Source organism: Schistocerca nitens, chromosome 9 (genome assembly GCF_023898315.1).
Source record: "Schistocerca nitens isolate TAMUIC-IGC-003100 chromosome 9, iqSchNite1.1, whole genome shotgun sequence".
NCBI lineage: Eukaryota > Metazoa > Arthropoda > Insecta > Orthoptera > Acrididae > Schistocerca > Schistocerca nitens.
The window spans coordinates 308,000,695-308,013,964 of NC_064622.1; positions in this window are offsets into that span (position 1 = coordinate 308,000,695).

Sequence of the window (13,270 nt, forward strand, 5' to 3'; positions counted from 1 at the left end):
AATAGAAGCTTTTGAAACGTGGTACTACAGAAAAATTCTAAAGATTATATGGGTAGATCATGTAACTAATGAGGCGGTACTGAATAGAATTAGGGAGCAAAGAGATCTGTGACACAACCTGACTAGAAGAAAGGATCGGTTGGTAGGACACATTCTGAGACATCAAGGAATCGTCAATTTAGTATCGGACGGAAGTGTGGAGGGTAAAAATTGTGGAGGGAGACCAAGAAATGAATACAAAAACATATTCAGAAGGATGTAGGTTGTAGTAGTTAGTCGGAGATGAAAAGGCTGGCATAGGATAGATTAGCATGGAGAGTTGCATCAAACCAGTCTTCGGATTGAGGACGACAACAACAACAACATATATCATAGATGTGATACAAACGTGAGCATAAGCAATGGCTGTTATCGAGACGTTTCTTATGCAATATCTCCCATCTACAAGACCAAGAAATGAAACACAGCATTTAAACCAACATATAGATTGTTTGTTTTTACTAAACATCTCGAAAACGACGCTTCGTACGAAAAAAAGTACTAGGTGAAAAGTTAATATTAGGAAACGGGACAGCTGTCTATGCTACAACCGGCCTCTTCCTAAGCATATCTGGTGTGTGGGCGTGCTGAAGTTTGTAGTTTCATATGGGAAACCCTCCTACTTTTATTGAATATTCGGATTCTACGCCAAAAAATACGTACTGTTTGCTCAAACTATTGTCTTCCAACTGTGGTAGATGATACTGTACTCGACAAATATCAACTGGGCCTGTTTTTGTAATTAAGAAACGATGCACTTCATTCTAAATTTCATTTACGATGTAAAAGAAAACCTTTGTATTCTAAAGGCGATACTGATATTCAAACGTTACGTGAGTGTTGCAAATTTGACTGTACAGTGCCAATATATGGTAAGTCGTTTCAATGTCTGGTTAGAAACTACGTTTAGCATGATCCAGGAACGACGACGTGGATGCAGTAGTTTTCTGATCCACTGGGGATGCTTGATATCGGTGAGACCCCTCGTCTCTCACCACTGGGATTCTTCATTTTGGTGAGTATCCGTGGCAGGTGCCCCTGCCACTATCGCTTCACCGATATTTTACCTTATTACAGCGGTTACGGTTTGTACTCTTTCGATAGCTGCGTAGTCACCAGCGGGAGAGCTACGGCGATGATGAGGATCGAGGGCGGCCATCGAAATCAAACATTCGATGGTTTGGGGAATCACCACAATCAACCCCACAGGGAGCAGAAAAATCCGTTGCCATACAAATAGCTTATTTGCAAAGATAAGTCAATGTCAACCTAAATTATTCGTACAGTGTAATCATATCTGCTACACTTGTGTAGCGTTTGAACAGTAAAAACAATCGTTAGAACACAAAGGTTTACATTCACATCATAACTGTGATGTAGGATCAAGTGAGTTGGTTCTTAATTGCAAAAGCAAGCACACTTGGTATTGTGTCTGTCTACCACGAATGGGAAGCAATGGTTTCAATAAACCATACGTGTTTTTTGGCGTAGAATCCCAATATGGAATAAAAATTGGGGTTCCCATCTAAAAATACAACGTCCACACGGGAGGAGTGATCGGGAGGCGACCAGTCGTAGCACAAACAGTCGTCACCTTTAATAATATTAATTTTCACCTAGAACATTTTTTTCGTACAATGTGCCGTTTCCGAAGCATTTAACTGCCTCAAGTTGAAACAAATACACTATACATCTCCTCAAAAATTAATGGCTGACGTAATCTGTATATTATAGCAACAACGTACAATTAAAATGTCATGAGGTCTGTGCAGCTACCGTAATCGGATTCTGCTGCATCTCTAAGATATTGCAAGAAATTCGCACAAATACTTTTTAATTCACACAGGTGGTACTAGACGGATCCTCATTTGCACTTAGGCACTATTCTGTCCGTCATTCATATAACAGTTCACCATTTAAACCACAGAAGATTAGAAAGGGCTTCTTTTTGCAGTGCAAAAAGCTTTCAAAGGATTAACAGCATATATTACTTTACAATCTGGATGTTTTAAATCCCATTTGGGGGATGGGTTTTGTGCTGGATTCTTGTAATACTCCTAAATGTGTGATAGTATCTATACATTCGCTTTTGGTCAAGGATTTTGCTTATATCAACCCATCGTTCAGCTCGAAATTCTGTTAAAAGTTCCTTAACCAGGTTCTTGAGTCTGTTTCATTCCCTTTTGTATTCACAATGTGATGCTTGATTAGTTTATAAATCCACGTAGTTTCTTGTATAGCGTTAAATATTGTTTGTGGGATCCTGTTTACCTTAGTTTTGTTATCTTCACTGGTGCGTTTTCAGCTGTTGCTGTTCATGCTGCTTCTATAATGTCTGCTTTATATTTTCTTAAATCGTGCATGATTGTGATATTTCGGGCATGTGGAAGACTTTTTTAGTTCCTCTTAGAATTTTTTAACGTGTACGTGTAAGTTTTTAATAGGCACTATTCTTTTTCTGAATTTGTTTGTTTCTGGAGATGTGATTAAATGCGATTTTAATAAGGCCAAATTGCAAAATGATCTAGACAAGAGATCTGTATGGTTCGAAAAGTGGCAGCTGACTCTACATAATGAAAAGTGCGAGATCATCTTTATGAGTACTGAAAGGAATCCGTTCAATTTGAGTTACGTGATAAATCACTCAAATCTAAAGGCTGTGAATTCAATTGAACAATTATGGATTACAATTAAGAATAAATTTGGAATAATCACGTAGATAATGTGGCGAAAGCGAACAAAAGACTGCGTTTTATAGGGAAGTACGTCTGCTAGAGAGACTGACTACCCTACGCTTGTACGTCCTCTTCTAAAGTATTGCTGCACAGTATGGGATCCGCATCAGATAGAATTGACGGAGGAGATCGAGCAAGTTCAAAGGAGTGCAGCTCGTTTGTATCATTACGAAATAGGAGAGAAATTGCCAAGGAAATGATACGCGAATTGAGGGTGGCAATCATTAAAACGTGTTCTTTATTACGGCATAATCTTCTCTTGAAATATCAATCTCTAGCCTTCTCCTCCGAAAGCGAAAATATTTTATTGGCGCCCACCTACACACGGGAAAAATCATCATAATAAAGTAAGAGAAATCAGAGCTCCCAACGAAAGATTTAAGTGTTCTTTTTTTCACGCGCGCTGTTCGAGAGTGGAATGGTAGAGAAATAGTTTTAACGTGCTTCGATGAACCCTCTGCCAGGCACTTAATTGTGAACTGCAGAGTAGTTATGCAGATGTAGATGTAGAGGGGCAGATGGTCGCTTCCAGTGCTGTCTCCAGGTTCTTGTGGGCCGATGTGAGAACAGATCCATCTTACGCACATGTAGGAGATAGGCGTAGACGTTCCTGCATGGCTGACGGAGGATACAATGGAGGCTAGCCTCATTGCGTTCGTGTCGTCTTCAGGAACGCTGTTAGTGCTATACCGTTTCGGTTATTTCTGGAGTCTCCAAATGTTTCTGATCTTGCATTTCGATTACCCATGATTATGAATTCCACCAGTGACTTGACATAACCTAGGAATTCTATTGGCGGTTCATGCGTTGTTATGAAGTGAATTCCTCTGTAAGCACGCGTTTGCATTTTAAAGTAGGTTGCCTGGATGTCCGAGAACTGTACCGGTAACTCTAATCTAATTGCTGGTATTCTTATAATGTGAAACTCTGCTACTCCGCATTTGGGAGTGCCACGATGTCTTGGAACTGTTTCTGTTCTGTGGCAAACTCAGTCGCCTTCAATTAATGGAAGACTGCTGTCTCTTTTCTAGGACTCCTTTTACAGCTAATTTTTCTGTCCTTATTAGCTATCGCAGCACTGGGAGCTTTGTTCTGAAGCCATTGGCATTGTCAGAGACAATAGTGATATCACCGTGGGTGGTGTTCTCCCTCGCAGTTTCCACAGTTGACGATCTCTTCTTTTGTGCTGCATTCTCTCGCGAAGTAGTTCTCTGCGTCCCTTGCGCATTGTAGTGTTTCACTGCCAGGTGCTCAAACATCTAAGGCAGTGTGCTGGTAGTGGCCTGGTAAGCGCGAAGGCTCTGCCTTATACGACCGCATGTGCAGTTGAGAATCGTCGAACAAGACCTTGTCAACCGTAACCTGCTGCTGCTAAGCATTCCAATATTTGGACTGCATCATGACATGATTGTAAATCTGATTCAGAACATTCGTTCATATTTGTGTCCTATTGTGGTCAGCTCCTCCCCTATTTCCGCTGTGGTTACGTCAAAATCGATGCTTCTACAACGACGCACATGTGTGTTCCTGCATTTGAGTTTCGTTTCTTGGAGTGTAGAAATCCTTCTGATTAAACTTTGGATTTGGTCTGTGTGAAGCCCGGGGAAGTACCTGTAACTAATTTCCTCCTGCTCCTTTATTCTCTTTTTTGAGCAACTGGAGTAGGATTAGAGTCTTATTACTACAATCAGTTATACCGAACAAAAATTTGGGAAGCGATGTAAAACGTACCACGTTATGGTTAGTTGTAGATAAGGAAAATTATATAATACGATCCATTAGTAGTATGTTAAAAGTGTGAAGTCATCCACATGATTGCTAAAAGGAACTCGTTAAACTTCGGTTACACGATAAATCAGTTTAATCCAAAAGCCACAAATTCAACTAAATACCTAGGTACTACAATTACGAACAACTTAAATTGGAAGGAAGACATAGAAAATGTTGTGGGAAAGGCTAACCAAAGACTGCGTTTTATTGGCAGGAAACTTAGAAAATGTAACAGATCTACTAAAGAGACTGCCTACACTACGCTTGTCCGTCCTCTTTTAGAATACTGCTGCGCGGTGTGGGATCCTTACGAGATAGGACTGACGGCTTACATCGAAAAAGTTCAAAGAAAGGCAGCACGTTTTATATATGGGAGAGAGTGTCACTGAAATGATACAGTATTTGGGCTGGACGTCATTAAAATAAAGGCGTTTTTCATTGCGACGGAATCTTCTCACAAAATTCCAGTCACCAACCTTCTCCTCCGAATGCGAAAATATTTTGTTGACACCGACCTACATAGGGAGGAACGATCACCACGATAAAATAAGGGAAATCAGAGCTCGTACGGAAACATATAGGTATTCATTCTTTCCGCGCGCTATACGAGATTGGAATAACAGAGAACTGTGAAGGCGGTTCGATGAACCCTCTGCCAGATACTTGATGTGATTTGCAGAGTATCCATGTAGATATAGAACTGCAGTATTTCTACTTTGAAGAGAGAAAAAAAAACGGTACATCTGCCTAATATCGGTAGGAACCCCGTGAGCACGCAGAAGTGCCGCAACATGTGTCTGAAGTAGTGTCGGAGGGAATTCACACCATGAATCCTGCAGGGCTGTCCATAAATCCGTAAGAGTACAAGGGAGTGAAGATCTCTTCGGAACAGCACGTTGCAAGACGTCCCAGATATGCTCAATAATGTTCACGTCTGCAGATTTTCGTGGCCAGCGGAGATGTCTAAACTCATAAGAGTGTTCCTGGAGCCACTCTGTAGCAATTCTGGAGGTTGGGGTGTCGCATTATCCTGCTGGAATTGCCAAAATCAGTTGGAACGCATAATGGACATGAATGTATGCCGGTGTCACCTGTCAGAGTTGTATCATGCGGTCCACACCATTACAGAGACTCCACCAGCTTGAACAGTCCCCTGCTGACGTGCAGGATCCATGGATTCATGAGGTTGTCTCCATATCCGTACACGTCCACCCGCTCGATACAATTTGAAACGAGACTCGTTCGACCAGGCAACATGTTTCCAGTCATCAACAGTCCGATGTCGATGTTGACGGGCCCAGGCGAGCAGTTAGGCTTTGTGTCGTGCAGTCATCAAGGGAACACGAGTTAGCCTTCAGCTCCGAAAGCTCATACCGATGAGGTTTCGTTGAATGGTTCGCACGCTGACACTTGATGATGGCCCAGCACTGAAATCTGCAGCAATTTGCGGAGGGGTTGCGGAGGGGTCGAACGATTCTCTTCTGTCTTCGTTGGTCCCGTTCTTGCAAGATCGTTTGCCGGCCGCAGCGATGTCGGAGATTCTATTTTTTTACAGGATTCCTGACATACACGGTACACTCTTGGAATGGTCGTACTTGAAAATCTCTACTTCATCGCTGCCTCGGAGGTGCTGTATCTCATCGCTCGTCGCCGACTACAACACCACGTTCAGACTCACTTAAATCTTGATAATCTACCGTTGTAGCAGCAGTAACCGATCTAACAACTACACCAGACACTTGTTGTCCTACAAAGGCGTTGCCGCCGGCAGCGCCGTATTCTGCCTGTTAACATATCTCCGTATTTATATACGCATGCGTACAGCAGTTTCTTTGGCGCTCAGTGTACAAATGAGAATACATGCAAAACACTTCTACCACCCACACCTGTTTACAGCTCAAGTATATGAGATTCATTACCGATTGTATATCGATCGTATACAAAGAACGCCACTATGATTGGACACGGGTATTTTGGATTGGCAAGAGAGTGTAAATGTTGAAAAATTTTAACTGGCAGACACACGAGAAAATGCCGCAATCTCACGAGAACTTGGGTAAAAAACTTCAATAACCGTCATTCATGACAGAAAACACATATTTTCTTCCGCCTCCTATGAATCTATCCTGTAGAGAGAGCTGAGAGAAATTCGAGCAAATAACAACAAGCATACGCTGTCATTCGTCCCTTGGTCCATCAGTGAATGAGATGGAAGGAAGCGTTAATACACACTGATATCCTTGCCATTATGACCACCTGCATAATAATGTGTTGATCGATATGTAGAACTCTATACTGCAGCGATTCCCTGTGGCATGGATTCGACAAATCCTCGGTTCGTTTCCGGAGCCGTGTGATACCACACGTCTACACAAAAGCCATTCAGTCCTCTATGTTACAGGCCAGTGGTTTTGTAGCTGCGAAACTGAGTCCGATTGCGTTCCAGATGTGTTCCATCTGGTTGGGAGCTCGTCAACTCGGTGGATAAGACAGCAACCTGAATTTATTGTCTTCTACAACTAGATCTATTCACGTACTTCACAAGTCACCGTACGGTGCGTGGCGTAAGGTTCCTTGTGCCGCTACTAGTCATTTCCTTTTCTTTTCCACTAGCAAATAGAGCGAGAGTAAAAAAATTGTCTGTATTCCTTCATATCAGCCATAATTTCTCTTATCTTATCTTCGTGGTTTCTACGCAAAATTTACGTTGGTAGCAGTACATTCGTTCTGTAGTCAGCTTCAAATGCCGATTCTCTAAGTTGCCTCAACAGTGTTCTGTCAAAAGAATGTTCTTTTAGCTCCAGGTATTCCCACATGAATTCATGAATCATTTCCATAGCGTGCTGATCGACCTACCGGTAAGAAATCTAGCAGCCAGCCTCCGAATTGTTTCAATATCTTCTTTTAACGCGGCCTGGTGGAGATCTGAAACACCCGAACAGTACTCACGAACGGCTCGCACTAGTGTTCTATACGCGTTCTCTTTTACAGATGAGCCACACTTTCCTAATATTCTCCCAGTAAGTCTACTTGGAGCATTCTCCTTTCCTGCTACCACCCTTATTTACTCGGTCCATGTAATATTGTTTTATACTGTTGCGCCTACATATTTAATCGACGTGAGTGCATCAATCAGCACACTACTAACACTGTATACGAACACTATGCGCTCATTTTTACTACTTGAAGATGTAGGTGTGTTTTATCTGCTATTACTTTTATGTTGTAATTTCATGTACTGACACGTTCCATGACCGTGGAGATTTGCTCCTCAGTTTGGTCCTACAGAACTTGACGTGTATAAATAAATAAAATAATAAAATTTTTTTACATTTAGATCTCGTTCCCAATCGCCACACCAACCATAAATTTTGTCTAAATCATCTCGTATCTGCCAACAGTTGCTCAACGACTTCGCCTTCCCGTACACCTCATCATCATCAGCAAAAACCACAGATTGCGCTCACTCTGTGCACCAGATCATTAATGTATATAGAAAATAACAGCGGTCCTATCACACTTCCATGGGGCACTAGTGACGGTGCCTTTGTCTCTTATAAGCACTCGCCATCGAGGACAACATACTGGATTCTTCTAATAATTTCCGGGTATGCAGCCGGATCCCGTCGACATTCTGCCACGATATTTCGGCCCAGAGACGTCCGGCCATCATCAGGCTGCATACCCGGAAATTATTAGAAGAAGAAATACGCCGGGAAAATTTCAGACGTCATACTGGATTCTGTTACTCAAGAAGTCTTCGGGTCACTCGCATATCTGTGAACTTATTCCATATGGTCATACCTTCGTTAACAGCCTGCAGTGGAGAATTGTGTCAAATGCTTTCCATAAATCTAGAAAATTGGAACTTACCTGTTGCCCTCCATTCACAGTATATCATGTGAGAAAAGGGAGCGCTGATTTTCGCACTAGCGACAATTTCTGAAACCTGATTCCTGATTCCTGGACACAGGCTTTTTGGTGTCAAGCAAATTTATTACAGTCGCACTGAAAATATGTTCAAGAATTCTGCAGCAAACCGATGTCACGGATATTGGTCTGTGATTTTGCGAGACCGTTCTTTTCCCTTCTAATACACAGGAGTCGCCCGTCCTTTTCTCCAGTCGCTCGAGACTTAGCGCTTGAGGACAGATTCGCGAAAAACGCATGCTAAGTAAGGGGCCAGTGTCGTAAATCCGGATTGGGAGTCAATCCATGCCTAGCGTCTGATTTATTTTTAACTCTTTCAGTTGCCAGGGATGCCTATAACTATGCTTCTCAAACTACTATACACGATTCTGGCTTGTCACATTGACATTTATCCTGCTGAAAGATGCCACGCCATAAGGGAAGTCACCTGGTTTGCAGAGGTACAAGTAGTCCACAATAATATTTGTGTGGTACATAATTATTATGCTGCCTTTGATTATTATTACAGGATCAGTGCAAGCCCAGATGAATGTCTTCCATAGCTCCTATCGGCCTGCATTCGCGGCGTGGTGCATGTATCGAGTATCCATTCACCCCCGCCACCACCATCGACAACGTGACCGATTCCACCAGGTGACCTTAAATGACGATTTCTTTGGGTCTACGTGGAAACAAGTAGGGGCCGCCCGTTACGGAGCAACATGTTCAACGATGTGCGGTGCTACGAAACATATGTGCCTGCGCCAGCACTGTGCTCTGTCGACGGATCTGCCACAGACTGCCGCCTACCTTGCTACATAGAGTGGACAAGGCCACGATCCCTACGTTCTGTGATGGTGAAGCGACGTCCACCACCTTGTTGGCTAACGGTGGTTTCACCATGCTTCAACTAGTTTCCATATACACACATCAAAAAAAGTTTTCCATCACCCCGGTTCCAAGAACTCCTGAAGACAGATGTTGACTGTAGATATTGTATCACAGACACAGTCGCTTAGACTGTTCATAGATGTCACTAAACCCGCCCAAAGATATAAACAACCATGCATGAATATCTCCTATTAGACAAGGGAGTCCGACATCCTACCGGTTCCAGTAATTCCACCAGGAGGAAGTAAACGGCTCGTGTTTTCTGCAGTTCAACCATGCCTAGACGGTCAATACCCCGTTCGATCGCATCCGCATTGTTACTTTAAGCCAGGAAGGGCTCTCAACAAGCGAAGTGTCCAGGCGTCTAGGAGTGAAACAAAGCGATTTTGTTCGGACATGGAGGAGATACAGAGATACAGGAACTGTCGATGACATGCCTCGCTCAGGCCGCCCAAGGGCTACTACTGCAGTGGGTGACCGCTACCTACTGTTTATGACTCGGAGGAATACTGACAGCAACGCCACCATGTTGAATAATGCTTTTCGTGCAGCCACAGGACGTCGTGCTACGACTCAAACTGTGCGCAATATGCTGCATGATGTGCAACTTCACTCCCGACGTCCATGGCGAGGTCCATCTTTTACAACGATGACACCATGCAGTGCGATATAGATTGGCCCAACAACATGCCGAATGGACCACTCAGGATTGGCACCACGTTCTCTTCACCGATGAGTGTCGCATATGCCTTCAACCAGACAATCGTCGGAGACGTATTTGGGGGCAACCCAGTCAGGCTGAACGCCTTAGACACTTTTCCAGCTAGTGCAGCAAGGTGGAGATTCCCTGGTATTTTGGGGTGGCATTATGTGGGGCCGACGTACGCCGCTGGTGGTCATGGAAGGCACCGTAACGGCTGTACGATACATGGAATGTCATCCTCCGACCGATAGTGCAACCATATCGGCAGCATATTGACGAGCCATTCGTCTTCATGAACGACAAGTCGCGTCCCCATCGTGCACGCCTTGTGAACGACTTCCTTCAGGATAAGGACATCGCTCGACTAGAGTGACCAATATGTTCTCCAGACATGAAAACTATCGAACATGCCTAGGATAGATTGAAAAGGGCTGTTTCTGGACAACGTGACCCACCAACCATTCTGAGGGATTTACGCCTAATCGCCATAGAGGAGTGGGACAATCTGGACCAACAGTGCCTTGATGAACTTGTGGATAGTATGCCACGACGAATACAGGCATGCATCAATGCAAGAGGACGTGCTACTGGGTATTAGAGGTACCGGTATGTACAGCAATCTGGACCACCGCCTCTGAAGGTCTCGCTGTTTGTGGTACAACACGCAATGTTTGATTTCATGAGCTGTAGAAAGGGCGGAAATGGTGTTTATGTCGATCTCTATTCCAATTTTCTGTACTGATTCCGGAACTCTCGGAACCGAGGTGATGCATAAGATTTTTTGATCTGCATATTAGAAGGTTTATAATCGAATAAGATTTCCATATATGCCCGCAACAGTAGTGCACTAACAAGCAACCAGCTTCATCATTTACAAAATGCTTGCTGGCAGACGCCTAGGCCATAACAATGTGCCATTTCTCTAAGTCGTTTATATCAATGGATTTCGCCATTTTTGCACATATCATTCCAACTACCGAGCATTTGTTTCGCCTATACAGCAGTACCCTCTACTACTCATTATAAAATGCAAAGTGCAGGTGTGGATGTTTACGAGGTATCTTGACACAAGGTAGAACGTGGGGCAGCACTCTTTCCGCCGCCTGTTTGCTTGTCTCTCGGCCCCGCGCCAGACCAGCTGCCCGTCCCCACCGCGCCAGTACAAACATCCTCATTAAGGCATGCCCGCCGCTGATCGCGCCTCCCGCTGCCAATTAACACGTTCTCCCCGTCTGCCCTCTGTAATTCAGACCAATCTAGACGCCCACAACGGGCGCTGTCAGCCGTCTCCTCAAGCAGACGCACCCAAACGCATCTCCGCATCCGTATCAGTCCTCCTTGCAGATCAGTAGTATTATTTGCGTCCACCTTTCGCCTTTATCGTGGCTTGAATTCTGCTGGAATACTTTCAGTGTCATGTCTGAATGCCTGTGGAGAATCAGCAGCCCATTCTTCCTCTAAATCTGAAACCGAGGAGGCAGTGGTGTGGGACGCTGTGGTCTGGAGCGAAGCCGACGCTCTGCCTCATCTTAAACGTGTTCCACTGGGCGTGGGTCGGGACTCCGTGCAGGCCCGTCTATTGGACGAATCTTACTGTCCACAAACAGCTGCCGCAACGTTGCTGCTTCATGGACTGGTGCACTGTCATGCTGATAGAAACAATCAACGTGTCCAAACTGTCCTCCTACTGTACCAAGTACACACTGCTGTAAACTGTGTTCATATCCTTTCACAGGCAGCGTTTTTTAATTAAGCACAGTGAGGGAACCACACCTTAACCAAGAAAAATATCCCAACACCGTAACACCAACTCTTATGTCCTGCACTACACACGGTGACAATTGAGTTTTTACGAGACATTCGCCAAACCCAAACCCTTCCCCCGAACTGTCAGAGTGAATAACATGATTCATCCTTCCAAATCAATCGTCGCCAACCATGCAGCATCCGGTAGCGTCGCTTTTTCACACCACGTCAATCATCGCTTAGCAATGACTACAGAAATGTGTGACGGACAGATAGCTGTGCTACCTGTGTACCCTATTCTTTTTTAGCTCCCCACGCGCAGCCATTGTGGTAGATGGATTGGTGATAGTACTATGGAACTCACGAATGATTCCTTTTGTTCATTTAATACGATTGTTTAAATCCATTCTGTGCAATGATCGACGGTCCCCGTCAGTCACTACATTAGGTGTTTCTGGTCTTGGTTTAGCAGTGGTTGTTCCTACATCTACATCTATATTTATACTCCGCAAGTCACCCAACGGTGTGCGGCGGAGGGCACTTTACGTGCCACTCTCATTACCTCGCTTTCCTGTTCCACTCGCGTATGGTTCGCGGGAAGAACGACTGCCGGAAAGCCTCCGTGCGCGCTCGAATCTCTCTAATTTTACATTCGTGATCTCCTCGGGAGGTATAAGTAGGGGGAAGCAATATATTCCGTACCTCATCCAGAAACGCACCTTCTCGAAACCTGGACAGCAAGCTACACCGCGATGCAGAACGCCTCTCTTGCAGAGTCTGCCACTTGAGTTTGCTAAACATCTCCGTAACGCTATCACGGTTACCAAATAACCCTGTGACGAAACGCACCGCCCTTCTTTGGATCTTCTCTATCTCCTCCGTCAACCCGACCTGGTACGGATACCACACTGATGAGCAATACTCAAGTATAGGTCGAAAGAGTATTTTGTAACCCACCTCCTTTGTTGATGGACTACATTTTCTAAGGACTCTCCCAATCAATCTCAACCTGGCACCCGCATTACCAACAATTTTTTTTATATGATCATTCCACTTGAAATTGTTCCGTACACATACTCCCAGATATTTTACAGAAGTAGCTGCTACCAGTGTTTGTTCCGCTATCATATAATCATACAACAATCCGTCGTGTTTCCGCTCCACAAACACATGACCAACAGTCAGTTCGGGCAGCTTTAGAGCGGGGATGAGGTGGAGTTTAGTGTTTAACATCTAGTTGACAACGAGATCATTGTAGAAGGAGCAAAAGGTCGGTTTAGGGAAGGATGGATAAGGAAAGCGGCCCTGCCCTTTTGAAGAAACCATCCCGGTATTCGCCTGAAGCGATTTAGGGAAATCACGGAAAACCTGAATCAGGATGGCGGGGCACGGGTTTGAACCGTCGTCCTCTCGAATGCGAGTCCAATGTGCTAACCACTGCGCTTCTCCACTCGGTAGCTTTAGAAGGATTGAGATA